This window comes from Peromyscus eremicus, chromosome 1, assembly GCF_949786415.1.
Source record: "Peromyscus eremicus chromosome 1, PerEre_H2_v1, whole genome shotgun sequence".
In the NCBI taxonomy this organism is placed as follows: Eukaryota; Metazoa; Chordata; class Mammalia; order Rodentia; family Cricetidae; genus Peromyscus; species Peromyscus eremicus.
The window spans coordinates 180,252,239-180,267,359 of record NC_081416.1 but is presented as its reverse complement, the minus strand read 5'-3'; the positions used below and the strand labels follow the sequence as shown (position 1 = coordinate 180,267,359).

Here is a 15,121-nt window from a genome sequence, read left to right as displayed (position 1 = left end):
ATGGTGGATAATTGTTTTGATGTGTTCTTGGAGTCTGTTTGCCAGTATTTTATTGAGTATTTTTGCATCAATGTTCATGAGGGAGATCGGTCTGTAGTTCTCTTTCTTTGTTGTATCCTTGTTTGGTTTGGGAATCAGGGTAATTGTAGCCTCATAGAAGGAGTTTGATAATGTTCCTTCTGTTTCTATTGTGTGGAACAATTTAGAGAGTATTGGTATTAACTCTTCTTTGAAGATCTGGTAGAATTCTGCACTGAAACCATCTGTTCCTGGGCTTTTTTGGTTGGAAGACTTGTAATGACTGTTTCTATTTCATTAGGGCTTATTGGACTATTTAAATAGTTTATCTGGTCTTGATTTAATTTAGGTATGTGGTACCTATCGAGAAAATTATCCATTTCTTTTAGGTTTTCCAGTTTTGTGGAATAGAAGTTTTTTGAAGTATGACCTGATGATTCTCTGGATTTCCTCAATGTCTGTTGTTATGTCCCCCTTTTCATTTCTGATTTTGTTGATTTGGATGCTCTCTCTCTGTCTTTTGGTTAGTTTGGATAAGGGCTTGTCTATCTTGTTGATTTTCTCAAAGAACCAACTCTTTGTTTCATTAATTTTTTTGTATTGTTCTCTTTGTTTCTACTTTATTGATTTCAGCTCTCACTTTGATAATTTCCTGGCATCTATTTTTCCTGGGAGACTTTACTTCTTCTTGTTCTAGAACTTTCAGGTGTGCTGTTAAGTCACTAGTGTGAGATTTTTCCAGCTTATTTATGTGGGCATTTAGTGCTATGAATTTCCCTCTTAGTACTGCTTTCATAGTGTCCTATAGGTTTGGATATGTGGTGTCTTCATTTTCGTTGATCTCTAGGAAGTCTTTAATTTCTTTCTTTATTTCTTCCTTAACCCATTGGTGATTCAGTTGGGTATTATTCAGTTTCCATGAGATTGTAGGTTTTCTGTAGTTTTTGTTGTTGTTGAAATCCAACTTTAGACCATGGTGGTCTGATAGAACACAGGAGGTTATTCCAATTGTTTTATATCTGTTTAGATTTGTTTTGTGGCCAAGTATGTGGTCGATTTTAGAGAAGGTTCCATGGGGTGCTGAGAAGAAGGTATATTCTTTTTTGTTAGGATAGAATGTTCTGTAGATATCGATTAAGTCCATTTGGGTCATGACATCAATTAAGTCCCTTTATTTCTCTGTTAAGTTTCAATTTGGGAGATCTGTCCAGTGGTGAAAGTGGGGTGTTGAGGTCTCCCACTATTAATGTGTGGGATTTTATATGTGATTTAAGCTTTAGTAATGTTTCTTTTACATATGTGGGTGCCCTTGTGTTTGGGGCATAAATGTTCAGAATTGAGACTTCATCCTGGTGGATCTTTCCTGTGATGAGTATGTAATGCCCTTCTTGATCTGTTTTGATTGATTTTAGTTTGAAGTCTATTTTGCTGGATATCAGGATGGCTACACCTGCTTGTTTCTTAAGACCGTTTGATTGGAAAGTCTTTTCCCAGCCTTTTATTTTTAGGTAGTGTTTATCTTTGAATTTGAGATGTGTTTCTTGTATGCAGCAGAAAGATGGGTCCTGCGTTCATATCCATTCTGTAAGCCTAGGTCTTTTTATAGGTGAATTAAGTCCATTGATATTGAGGGATATTAATGACCAGTGATTGTTCATTCCTGTTGTTTTTTGGTGGTGATGTGTGTGTACATTTCTTCGTTGGGGTTTACTGCTGTGGCTTTATCTATTGCCTGTGTTTTCGAGGGTGTATCTGACTTCCTTAGGTTGGAATTTTCCTTCTAGTGCTTTCTGTAGGGCTGGGTTTGTGGATAAATATTGGTTAAATCTGGTTTTTTCATGGAATGTCTTGTTCACTCCATCTATGATGATTGAAAGTTTTGCTGGGTATATTAGTCTAGGCTGACATCCATGGTCTCTTAGTGTCTGCATTACATCTGTCCAGGTCCTTCTGGCTTTCAAAGTCTCCATTGAGAAATCGGGTGTTATTCTGATGGGTTTGCCTTTATATGTCACTTGGCCTTTTTCCTTTGCTGCTCTTAAGATTCTTTCTTTATTCTGTACATTTGATTGTTTAATTATTATGTGGCGAGGGAACTTTTTTGGGGGGTCTAGTCTGTTTGGTTTTCTATAGGCTTCTTGTATCTTCACAGGCATTTCCTTCTTTAAGTTGGGAAAGTTTTCTTCTATGATCTTGTTGAATATATTTTCTGTGCCCTTGAGTTGGTATTCTTCTCCTTCTTCTACCCATATTATTCGTAGGTTTGGTCTTTTCATGGTGTCCCAAATTTCTTGGACATTTTCGTTCATGACTTTGTTGGCTTTAGTGTTTTCTTTGACTGATGAATCTATTTCTTCTACTGTATCTTCAATGCTAGAGATCCTCTCTTCCATCTCTTGCATTCTGTTGATTATACTTGCATCTGAAGTGCCCAATCATTTTCTCAGATTTTCTATTTCCAGCATTCCCTCTGTTTGTGTCTTCTTCATTTTTTCTATTTCCCTTTTCAGGTCTTGGACTGTTTCCTTCATTTGTTTCATTGATTTTTCTTGATTTTCTTTCAGTACTTTATTGTTTTCTTCTAGGACTTTATTGATTTCTTCTAACTTGTTTGCCCTTTCCTCTAGTTGTTTACAGCGTTCTTCCCATTTTTTTTCCTTTTCCTCTATACAAGCCTCAACTTCTACATGATGTCATTTATAAGGCTATTTTCTTCTGCTTCTTCCAATTTCTGATGTTCAGGTCTAGGTGTTGGAGGAGGGCTAGGGCCTGGTGATGCTGTACTGCTATTCATTTTGTTGTATGTGTTTCTGCCTTGACGTCTGCCCATCTCCTTGTGGTTCGTTCTTGGCCTTATCCACACACTTGGTTCAGACAGAGCTGACAGATTCAGGAAGTCTCTCTCTCTTGTCCAGATGGGAGCTCTTGTCCAGAAGGGAAGTCCGGGGCAGGATGGGAGCTCTTCTCTCTCTCTCTCTCTCTCTCTCTCTCTCTCTCTCTCTCTCTCCTCCAGAAGGGAAGTCCAGGGTAGGATGCGAGCTGTGTTCCAGAAGGGAAGTCCGGGGCAGGATGGGAGCTGTGCTCCACAAGGGAAGTCCGGGGCAAGATGGGAGCTGGGGGCCGGCCTCTAAGTCTCAGGAAGAGGCTTGGGGCTCGGGCTGATGGGCATGGGGGCAGGGAGTGGAGACTGCAGGGTCTGCCAGGGGTCTTGGAGAAGGGGATCCTTCCCAGTGGGGCTAGAAGGGAACTTGCCCGGTGGCCAGAACCTGGGGCCAAGTTGGGCAGGTCTTCCCCGGAGTGGGTGGTGACCAGGGATGGGGTCGGGGGCAAGTTAGGGGACTCACCTGTGCTCCAGAAGGGAAGTCCGGGGCTGCGTTCATATGTTTTTATGCCACACTGTGTTACAATTGGTGTTATGTTGACCAAGAATGATAGAGCTGTATCACTAGTACACTTCCATCATGAGGTGAGGGAAAGTACATGAAGTACAAAATAATAGTCTGAATTGTCTATGCAGTATTCTCCAGGCCAAGTTCCTATACTGTGATACAATCGTATCATTGAAGTAAAGACTCAAATCATTCATTATGCTCAGACATTGAGAAGTGTTTTGAAGAGAGCAGTGTTCCTCCTGGTCATCACTCCATTCTGCACAGAAGACCTCTCCATGACTTCTCAGATAAAGCTCCAAAAACCACTGAGGAATTGGCTCTCCAGGTGCTTCTGCTTTCCCAGGTCAGAATTGGGACTGTGGCCAACACTCTTCTGTTTGTCCATAGTTTCTCTCCCATCTTTACTGGCTCTCGACTGAGGCCCACACAGGTTGTTGTCACCAACTTGGCTGTGGCCAATGTGTTCATTCTCGTCACTGCATTTCTAAGCAACATGATGGTTTTTGCTTTTAGGAGTCCTCCAAGTAACCTGTGATGCAAAATTGAGTTCTTCATTCAGCTGGTGGCTCAAAGCACAAACATGTGCTCCACCTGTGCCCTGAGCATCCATCAGTTTCTCACTCTTGTTCCTGGTCACTGGGGTAGGCTGAGGCTCCGAGGAAGAGCACCTAATGTCCTGAGTTATTCTTGTTACAGTTGTCAGTTGTTCAGTATCTTAAATAACGTCTACATTCCAATCAAAGTCAGTGGTCTACAGAGCACAGGCAATGACACTAACAATGTAAGAAAGTGGGTCTGCTCCACATCTGGTTTCAGTGTAGGCATTGTCATCTTGCATTTTTCCCATGATGCCACATTCATCAGCATCGTGGTCTGGACCAGTGTCTCCATGGTGCTTCTCCTACATAGACACCACCATCGAACACAGCATGTCCTCACTTCCAATCAGGATCTTAGAGGCCGTGCTGAGATCAGAGCCGTTCACACTATCCTCATGCTGGTGGTCATCTTTGTAAGATTTTATGTTCTAGACTGTGTTTGCAGTTTGTTTTAGGTTTCTTTTGTAGACTCTCGTATCTGGTTGAGGCGCGTAGGTGAAGCTTTGACTGCAGGCTTCCCCACCATTTCCCCCTTCCTGTTGATCTTTAGGGATCCTAAGGATCTCTGTTCTGTGCTCTTCAACTGCTGAAAACCACAGTCAACATGACAAACATAGAAGACAGCTTTACTAGCAGCCGTACACACTCTATTAAGTAAAAGTTGTTTGAAAATCCTTCCTCATAAACCAGACACATTGACTCACTAAACTTATTCCAGCACTGGGGAGACTGAGCCAGGAGGATTGAAATATAATCAATAGCATGTCAGGCTGTAGAATGAGATCTAGGCCAGCTTGTAATAAGGAGATCCAGTCTCACAACACTGTATCTGCACCCTAAGAAAGAATATAACAAGTAAATTAAAGAAAAAGAAAGAATAAGAATGCCAGTCATCACATAAATATTCACCACCGCCTTAGGAAATCAATGTGTTACTGTTGGTGTATTGTATTAGGTTACATGCAATCAATACTGTAGCCTATATATCCATATTCTTTTTATTCTTTTTCAAAATGTATTTATTATATTATGTACACAGTGTTCCACCTGCATGTATTTATGCACACCAGAATAGGGCACCAGATCTCTTTATAGATGGTAGTGAGCCACCATGTGGACACTGGGAATTGAACTTATGACCTCTGAAATGACAGCAAGGACATTTAATCTCTGTGTCATCTCTCCAGCCTCTATATCCACATACTTTATTATTTTTCCTTTCCTGTCAGATGTCTATACATATTCATGTCTATTGTTTCAACAGTTTATAGAAAATGGCTCATATAGATGATTATAACAACCCATATGTTAGTGTATAATTGTTATAGTGTATCATTATAAATGCATGTTAATTGGCAGACATGAATTTTACTGTTGAAAATGAAGATGTGTGCTTATCCTAGAGTCTATACCCATATAAGGCACCTGAACAATATTAATAGGCCCTGCTTCTCTTGTGTCTTTATTGCTCTTACATTTATCTTAAATGCTGGCATGTTGGGTAAGGAAAATGTTCTGCAATGATAAATTGCTACTCACATATTTAGGTAAACATTCTTTGTCTCTCCCTAAAGAAATTTTGCTGGATGGACAAATATCCATAAAGCTGTAGAAGCTTAATTTCTGGGATTCATTGCATGAGATTAATTTGTATTTCATCATTGAAAATCAAAACAAAGCTCCTATTTCCTAATAGACTCATTTATTTCTTTCCTGTTTATTTTGCCTTTCTCCTGATGGTATACTCTATAGACTGATTTGAGCACAGTTTATCATCTTTAATATTACAGTTTTTAATTATTTTGATTATTTATTTACAAATGAAGGTGAGCCACAAAATACTCACGTTCTGGTTAGAACAAGTGTGGAGCTCCTCACTGGATATATAAGAATGATATGGTGAATCTATCTCACCTCCAATAAGCCCTATATTGCTCTAGGATTCTCTCAGCATCAGCAACCATGAACACACAAGGAAGAGTACATCTCCATACCAAAGTCCAAATCTGAAGGTAATATACACTGTTTGGTATCGACTCATCTGTTAGATACATAGTGATTACATATAGGTGTGTGTGTGTGTGTGTGTGTGTGTGTGTGTGTGTGTGTGTGTGTAGCTGAAGTTTTCCTGGTCCCACCTGGCTCCCCCCTGTCCTGTAATCCCACAGCCGCTCAGACTCAAATAAACACACAGGGTCTTAATATTAATGAAAACTGTTTGCCCATTAATTAGCTCAGGCCTACCACTGACTAGCTCCTATACTCAAACTCATCCCGTTTCTGTTAATCTATATGTTGCCACATGTTCCTTGGCTTTACCTGTGTGCCCTTACATGCTGCTCCCTGGAAGGCGTGCTGGCATCTCCTGACTCAGCCTTGCTCTCCCAGAATTCTCCTTTTCTGCTTATCCCTCCTATACTTCCTGCCTGGCTACTGGCCAATCAGAATTTTATTTATCAACCAATCAGAGCAACACATTCACAGCATACAGAAAGACATTCCACCGTTGCCCACATGGGTGTGTGTGTGTGTGTGTGTGTGAGTGAGTGTGTGTGTGTGTGTGTGTGTGTGTGTGTATGTGTATAAACTTACCTTTGATGAAGCATAAGGAAATTAGGAGATTCTCAGTGCATAGGGTCCAGCCTGTCTTTAGCAAAAATGTGAATCTTCTGTCCAGAATACACATGTGCAAAACACACCACTGGTTCCTTCTATAATCACTGGTCATCAAGTAAGAGTCATCATTTGCAGCCTTCCACTTTACAGAGGATCTAAAGTCTTTTGTGTGTGCACTGCCAGGTGCTCTGTGAGCTCACTGAGAAGCAGGCTCTGGAGATGGGGTTTGTCTACTCAGTTGAGGCACAAACACTTGGTTTCAACAGTCCTCTAACAACCCTTCCCTGAGTCAGGATAAGCTCTGACTCTGGGACAAGCACCAATGTGAACAGCCAAACAGGCCAAGGGGAGAGGCATCGTGCACGTCATAACAACTGAGGGGAATACTATTTCAAGGAGAGGGAGCTATTGTCCATCTCTAGATATAATGATGTCTGCAATAGAAACAGTTAATGGGCTGCTCATCCACCTACAAGATAGAGTGGACATCTGTCTTAAACTCCTCAGCCATTGCCTCAAGATGACATTTTATCAGGGCTTTTCCTTGTTTTTCTTTTGGATGTTGTCAATTTCAATTGGTTGATATTTTGCTTTGATTCATCTGGTATTTATTCTCAAATGCGACCATAACCATGCTTATATGAGAACATTTCCTGGACTGTACAATGCAGAAAATATGGTTGAGTGACCTGTTTTATGTGACATTTTCAGGGGAATAACAATGCTTCATAATTGAACACTATGTATACTGGAAATATTAATTTATTTCTATTATGTTACATATGAAGTTTGGAGCCAACTTTCTTTTGAACTTAAATCAGTATTTTGCTCTGTTTCATCATATGATGAAAGAAAAAAAACAAATGGAAACAGGACACAGGTAAAGATATTGTTGAAAGGGTGTGAGAATGAAAATACCTTTAGAAAAAAAGTGTATGAAATTTAATATGGCTGAATGATTTCCCAGCATCAGGAAGAAAGTGTGCAAGCCTGACCAAGTTATGAAGGTCTGGGTAAGTTTGAATGGATGTGAGAGGTGAAATATTGATATGGCATCTGGGATCTTATCTTTGTAAGGTTGAAGTTCAATACATTGAGTAAAAATGGGATTTTCTCCAAGTATTGGTCTTTCCTCGGTGAGTTTTAAAATACTGCCTCAAAAGAACAAAATATTTGTCCAATCGTTATGTATTTCCATGGATTGGGCTCTTTTGTATCATTAGTGGCTATTGTAAAGGGTGATGTTTCTCTGATTTCCTTCTCAGCCTGTTTGTCAATTGTATATAGGAGGGCTATTGATTTTTTGAGTTAACCTTGTATCCTGCTACATTGCTGAAGGTGTTTATAAGCTGTATGAGTTCCTTGGTCAAATTTTTGGGGTCACTTATGTATACTATCATGTCATCTGCAAATAACAAAAGCTTGACTTTTTCCTTTCTAATTTGTATCCCTTTGATCTCCTTATGTTATCTTATTGCTCTGGCTAGAACTTCAAGTACTATATTGAATAAGCATGGGAAAAATGGACAGCCTTGCCTCGTTCCTGATTTTAGTGGAATCGCTTGGAGTTTCTCTCCATTTAATTTGATGTTGGCTGTTAGCTTGATGTAAATTGCCTTTATTATGTTTAGGTATGTTCCTTGTATTCCTGATCTCTCCAAGACCTTTATCATGAAGGGGTGTTGGATTTTGTCAAATGTCTTTTCAGCATCTAGTGAGATGATCATGTGGTTTTTTTCTTTCAGTTTGTTTATATGGTGTATTACATTGACAAACTTTCATATGCTGAACGACCCTTGCATCTCTGGGATGAAGCCTACTTGATGATGGTGGATAATTGTTTTGATGTGTTCTTGGAGTCTGTTTGCCAGTATTTTATTGAGTATTTTTGCATCAATGTTCATGAGGGAGATCGGTCTGTAGTTCTCTTTCTTTGTTGTATCCTTGTTTGGTTTGGGAATCAGGGTAATTGTAGCCTCATAGAAGGAGTTTGATAATGTTCCTTCTGTTTCTATTGTGTGGAACAATTTAGAGAGTATTGGTATTAACTCTTCTTTGAAGATCTGGTAGAATTCTGCACTGAAACCATCTGTTCCTGGGCTTTTTTTGGTTGGAAGACTTGTAATGACTGTTTCTATTTCATTAGGGCTTATTGGACTATTTAAATAGTTTATCTGGTCTTGATTTAATTTAGGTATGTGGTACCTATCGAGAAAATTATCCATTTCTTTTAGGTTTTCCAGTTTTGTGGAATAGAAGTTTTTGAAGTATGACCTGATGATTCTCTGGATTTCCTCAATGTCTGTTGTTATGTCCCCCTTTTCATTTCTGATTTTGTTGATTTGGATGCTCTCTCTCTGTCTTTTGGTTAGTTTGGATAAGGGCTTGTCTATCTTGTTGATTTTCTCAAAGAACCAACTCTTTGTTTCATTAATTTTTTTGTATTGTTCTCTTTGTTTCTACTTTATTGATTTCAGCTCTCACTTTGATAATTTCCTGGCATCTATTTTTCCTGGGAGACTTTACTTCTTCTTGTTCTAGAACTTTCAGGTGTGCTGTTAAGTCACTAGTGTGAGATTTTTCCAGCTTATTTATGTGGGCATTTAGTGCTATGAATTTCCCTCTTAGTACTGCTTTCATAGTGTCCTATAGGTTTGGATATGTGGTGTCTTCATTTTCGTTGATCTCTAGGAAGTCTTTAATTTCTTTCTTTATTTCTTCCTTAACCCATTGGTGATTCAGTTGGGTATTATTCAGTTTCCATGAGATTGTAGGTTTTCTGTAGTTTTTGTTGTTGTTGAAATCCAACTTTAGACCATGGTGGTCTGATAGAACACAGGAGGTTATTCCAATTGTTTTATATCTGTTTAGATTTGTTTTGTGGCCAAGTATGTGGTCGATTTTAGAGAAGGTTCCATGGGGTGCTGAGAAGAAGGTATATTCTTTTTTGTTAGGATAGAATGTTCTGTAGATATCGATTAAGTCCATTTGGGTCATGACATCAATTAAGTCCTTTATTTCTCTGTTAAGTTTCAATTTGGGAGATCTGTCCAGTGGTGAAAGTGGGGTGTTGAGGTCTCCCACTATTAATGTGTGGGATTTTATATGTGATTTAAGCTTTAGTAATGTTTCTTTTACATATGTGGGTGCCCTTGTGTTTGGGGCATAAATGTTCAGAATTGAGACTTCATCCTGGTGGATCTTTCCTGTGATGAGTATGTAATGCCCTTCTTGATCTGTTTTGATTGATTTTAGTTTGAAGTCTATTTTGCTGGATATCAGGATGGCTACACCTGCTTGTTTCTTAAGACCGTTTGATTGGAAAGTCTTTTCCCAGCCTTTTATTTTTAGGTAGTGTTTATCTTTGAATTTGAGATGTGTTTCTTGTATGCAGCAGAAAGATGGGTCCTGCGTTCATATCCATTCTGTAAGCCTAGGTCTTTTTATAGGTGAATTAAGTCCATTGATATTGAGGGATATTAATGACCAGTGATTGTTCATTCCTGTTGTTTTTTGGTGGTGATGTGTGTGTACATTTCTTCGTTGGGGTTTACTGCTGTGGCTTTATCTATTGCCTGTGTTTTCGAGGGTGTATCTGACTTCCTTAGGTTGGAATTTTCCTTCTAGTGCTTTCTGTAGGGCTGGGTTTGTGGATAAATATTGGTTAAATCTGGTTTTTTCATGGAATGTCTTGTTCACTCCATCTATGATGATTGAAAGTTTTGCTGGGTATATTAGTCTAGGCTGACATCCATGGTCTCTTAGTGTCTGCATTACATCTGTCCAGGTCCTTCTGGCTTTCAAAGTCTCCATTGAGAAATCGGGTGTTATTCTGATGGGTTTGCCTTTATATGTCACTTGGCCTTTTTCCTTTGCTGCTCTTAAGATTCTTTCTTTATTCTGTACATTTGATTGTTTAATTATTATGTGGCGAGGGAACTTTTTTGGGGGGTCTAGTCTGTTTGGTTTTCTATAGGCTTCTTGTATCTTCACAGGCATTTCCTTCTTTAAGTTGGGAAAGTTTTCTTCTATGATCTTGTTGAATATATTTTCTGTGCCCTTGAGTTGGTATTCTTCTCCTTCTTCTACCCATATTATTCGTAGGTTTGGTCTTTTCATGGTGTCCCAAATTTCTTGGACATTTTCGTTCATGACTTTGTTGGCTTTAGTGTTTTCTTTGACTGATGAATCTATTTCTTCTACTGTATCTTCAATGCTAGAGATCCTCTCTTCCATCTCTTGCATTCTGTTGATTATACTTGCATCTGAAGTGCCCAATCATTTTCTCAGATTTTCTATTTCCAGCATTCCCTCTGTTTGTGTCTTCTTTATTTTTTCTATTTCCCTTTTCAGGTCTTGGACTGTTTCCTTCATTTGTTTCATTGATTTTTCTTGATTTTCTTTCAGTACTTTATTGTTTTCTTCTAGGACTTTATTGATTTCTTCTAACTTGTTTGCCCTTTCCTCTAGTTGTTTACAGCGTTCTTCCCATTTTTTTTCCTTTTCCTCTATACAAGCCTCAACTTCTACATGATGTCATTTATAAGGCTATTTTCTTCTGCTTCTTCCAATTTCTGATGTTCAGGTCTAGGTGTTGGAGGAGGGCTAGGGCCTGGTGATGCTGTACTGCTATTCATTTTGTTGTATGTGTTTCTGCCTTGACGTCTGCCCATCTCCTTGTGGTTCGTTCTTGGCCTTATCCACACACTTGGTTCAGACAGAGCTGACAGATTCAGGAAGTCTCTCTCTCTTGTCCAGATGGGAGCTCTTGTCCAGAAGGGAAGTCCGGGGCAGGATGGGAGCTCTTCTCTCTCTCTCTCTCTCTCTCTCTCTCTCTCTCTCTCTCTCTCTCTCTCTCCTCCAGAAGGGAAGTCCAGGGTAGGATGCGAGCTGTGTTCCAGAAGGGAAGTCCGGGGCAGGATGGGAGCTGTGCTCCACAAGGGAAGTCCGGGGCAAGATGGGAGCTGGGGGCCGGCCTCTAAGTCTCAGGAAGAGGCTTGGGGCTCGGGCTGATGGGCATGGGGGCAGGGAGTGGAGACTGCAGGGTCTGCCAGGGGTCTTGGAGAAGGGGATCCTTCCCAGTGGGGCTAGAAGGGAACTTGCCCGGTGGCCAGAACCTGGGGCCAAGTTGGGCAGGTCTTCCCCGGAGTGGGTGGTGACCAGGGATGGGGTCGGGGGCAAGTTAGGGGACTCACCTGTGCTCCAGAAGGGAAGTCCGGGGCTGCGTTCATATGTTTTTATGCCACACTGTGTTACAATTGGTGTTATGTTGACCAAGAATGATAGAGCTGTATCACTAGTACACTTCCATCATGAGGTGAGGGAAAGTACATGAAGTACAAAATAATAGTCTGAATTGTCTATGCAGTATTCTCCAGGCCAAGTTCCTATACTGTGATACAATCGTATCATTGAAGTAAAGACTCAAATCATTCATTATGCTCAGACATTGAGAAGTGTTTTGAAGAGAGCAGTGTTCCTCCTGGTCATCACTCCATTCTGCACAGAAGACCTCTCCATGACTTCTCAGATAAAGCTCCAAAAACCACTGAGGAATTGGCTCTCCAGGTGCTTCTGCTTTCCCAGGTCAGAATTGGGACTGTGGCCAACACTCTTCTGTTTGTCCATAGTTTCTCTCCCATCTTTACTGGCTCTCGACTGAGGCCCACACAGGTTGTTGTCACCAACTTGGCTGTGGCCAATGTGTTCATTCTCGTCACTGCATTTCTAAGCAACATGATGGTTTTTGCTTTTAGGAGTCCTCCAAGTAACCTGTGATGCAAAATTGAGTTCTTCATTCAGCTGGTGGCTCAAAGCACAAACATGTGCTCCACCTGTGCCCTGAGCATCCATCAGTTTCTCACTCTTGTTCCTGGTCACTGGGGTAGGCTGAGGCTCCGAGGAAGAGCACCTAATGTCCTGAGTTATTCTTGTTACAGTTGTCAGTTGTTCAGTATCTTAAATAACGTCTACATTCCAATCAAAGTCAGTGGTCTACAGAGCACAGGCAATGACACTAACAATGTAAGAAAGTGGGTCTGCTCCACATCTGGTTTCAGTGTAGGCATTGTCATCTTGCATTTTTCCCATGATGCCACATTCATCAGCATCGTGGTCTGGACCAGTGTCTCCATGGTGCTTCTCCTACATAGACACCACCATCGAACACAGCATGTCCTCACTTCCAATCAGGATCTTAGAGGCCGTGCTGAGATCAGAGCCGTTCACACTATCCTCATGCTGGTGGGCATCTTTGTAAGATTTTATGTTCTAGACTGTGTTTGCAGTTTGTTTTAGGTTTCTTTTGTAGACTCTCGTATCTGGTTGAGGCGCGTAGGTGAAGCTTTGACTGCAGGCTTCCCCACCATTTCCCCCTTCCTGTTGATCTTTAGGGATCCTAAGGATCTCTGTTCTGTGCTCTTCAACTGCTGAAAACCACAGTCAACATGACAAACATAGAAGACAGCTTTACTAGCAGCCGTACACACTCTATTAAGTAAAAGTTGTTTGAAAATCCTTCCTCATAAACCAGACACATTGACTCACTAAACTTATTCCAGCACTGGGGAGACTGAGCCAGGAGGATTGAAATATAATCAATAGCATGTCAGGCTGTAGAATGAGATCTAGGCCAGCTTGTAATAAGGAGATCCAGTCTCACAACACTGTATCTGCACCCTAAGAAAGAATATAACAAGTAAATTAAAGAAAAAGAAAGAATAAGAATGCCAGTCATCACATAAATATTCACCACCGCCTTAGGAAATCAATGTGTTACTGTTGGTGTATTGTATTAGGTTACATGCAATCAATACTGTAGCCTATATATCCATATTCTTTTTATTCTTTTTCAAAATGTATTTATTATATTATGTACACAGTGTTCCACCTGCATGTATTTATGCACACCAGAATAGGGCACCAGATCTCTTTATAGATGGTAGTGAGCCACCATGTGGACACTGGGAATTGAACTTATGACCTCTGAAATGACAGCAAGGACATTTAATCTCTGTGTCATCTCTCCAGCCTCTATATCCACATACTTTATTATTTTTCCTTTCCTGTCAGATGTCTATACATATTCATGTCTATTGTTTCAACAGTTTATAGAAAATGGCTCATATAGATGATTATAACAACCCATATGTTAGTGTATAATTGTTATAGTGTATCATTATAAATGCATGTTAATTGGCAGACATGAATTTTACTGTTGAAAATGAAGATGTGTGCTTATCCTAGAGTCTATACCCATATAAGGCACCTGAACAATATTAATAGGCCCTGCTTCTCTTGTGTCTTTATTGCTCTTACATTTATCTTAAATGCTGGCATGTTGGGTAAGGAAAATGTTCTGCAATGATAAATTGCTACTCACATATTTAGGTAAACATTCTTTGTCTCTCCCTAAAGAAATTTTGCTGGATGGACAAATATCCATAAAGCTGTAGAAGCTTAATTTCTGGGATTCATTGCATGAGATTAATTTGTATTTCATCATTGAAAATCAAAACAAAGCTCCTATTTCCTAATAGACTCATTTATTTCTTTCCTGTTTATTTTGCCTTTCTCCTGATGGTATACTCTATAGACTGATTTGAGCACAGTTTATCATCTTTAATATTACAGTTTTTAATTATTTTGATTATTTATTTACAAATGAAGGTGAGCCACAAAATACTCACGTTCTGGTTAGAACAAGTGTGGAGCTCCTCACTGGATATATAAGAATGATATGGTGAATCTATCTCACCTCCAATAAGCCCTATATTGCTCTAGGATTCTCTCAGCATCAGCAACCATGAACACACAAGGAAGAGTACATCTCCATACCAAAGTCCAAATCTGAAGGTAATATACACTGTTTGGTATCGACTCATCTGTTAGATACATAGTGATTACATATAGGTGTGTGTGTGTGTGTGTGTGTGTGTGTGTGTGTGTGTGTGTGTGTAGCTGAAGTTTTCCTGGTCCCACCTGGCTCCCCCCTGTCCTGTAATCCCACAGCCGCTCAGACTCAAATAAACACACAGGGTCTTAATATTAATGAAAACTGTTTGCCCATTAATTAGCTCAGGCCTACCACTGACTAGCTCCTATACTCAAACTCATCCCGTTTCTGTTAATCTATATGTTGCCACATGTTCCTTGGCTTTACCTGTGTGCCCTTACATGCTGCTCCCTGGAAGGCGTGCTGGCATCTCCTGACTCAGCCTTGCTCTCCCAGAATTCTCCTTTTCTGCTTATCCCTCCTATACTTCCTGCCTGGCTACTGGCCAATCAGAATTTTATTTATCAACCAATCAGAGCAACACATTCACAGCATACAGAAAGACATTCCACCGTTGCCCACATGGGTGTGTGTGTGTGTGTGTGTGTGTGAGTGAGTGTGTGTGTGTGTGTGTGTGTGTATGTGTATAAACTTACCTTTGATGAAGCATAAGGAAATTAGGAGATTCTCAGTGCATAGGGTCCAGCCTGTCTTTAGCAAAA

General features: G+C 40.1%; 2 pseudogenes; both read left to right on the top strand.

The window, feature by feature from the left end:
• The first annotated feature begins 1,881 nt into the window (after positions 1 to 1,881).
• Positions 1,882 to 4,599, top strand: LOC131902619 (vomeronasal type-1 receptor 4-like; annotated as a pseudogene).
• Positions 4,600 to 10,331: 5,732 nt separating this feature from the next.
• Positions 10,332 to 13,057, top strand: LOC131902618 (vomeronasal type-1 receptor 4-like; annotated as a pseudogene).
• The last annotated feature ends 2,064 nt before the right edge of the window (positions 13,058 to 15,121 follow it).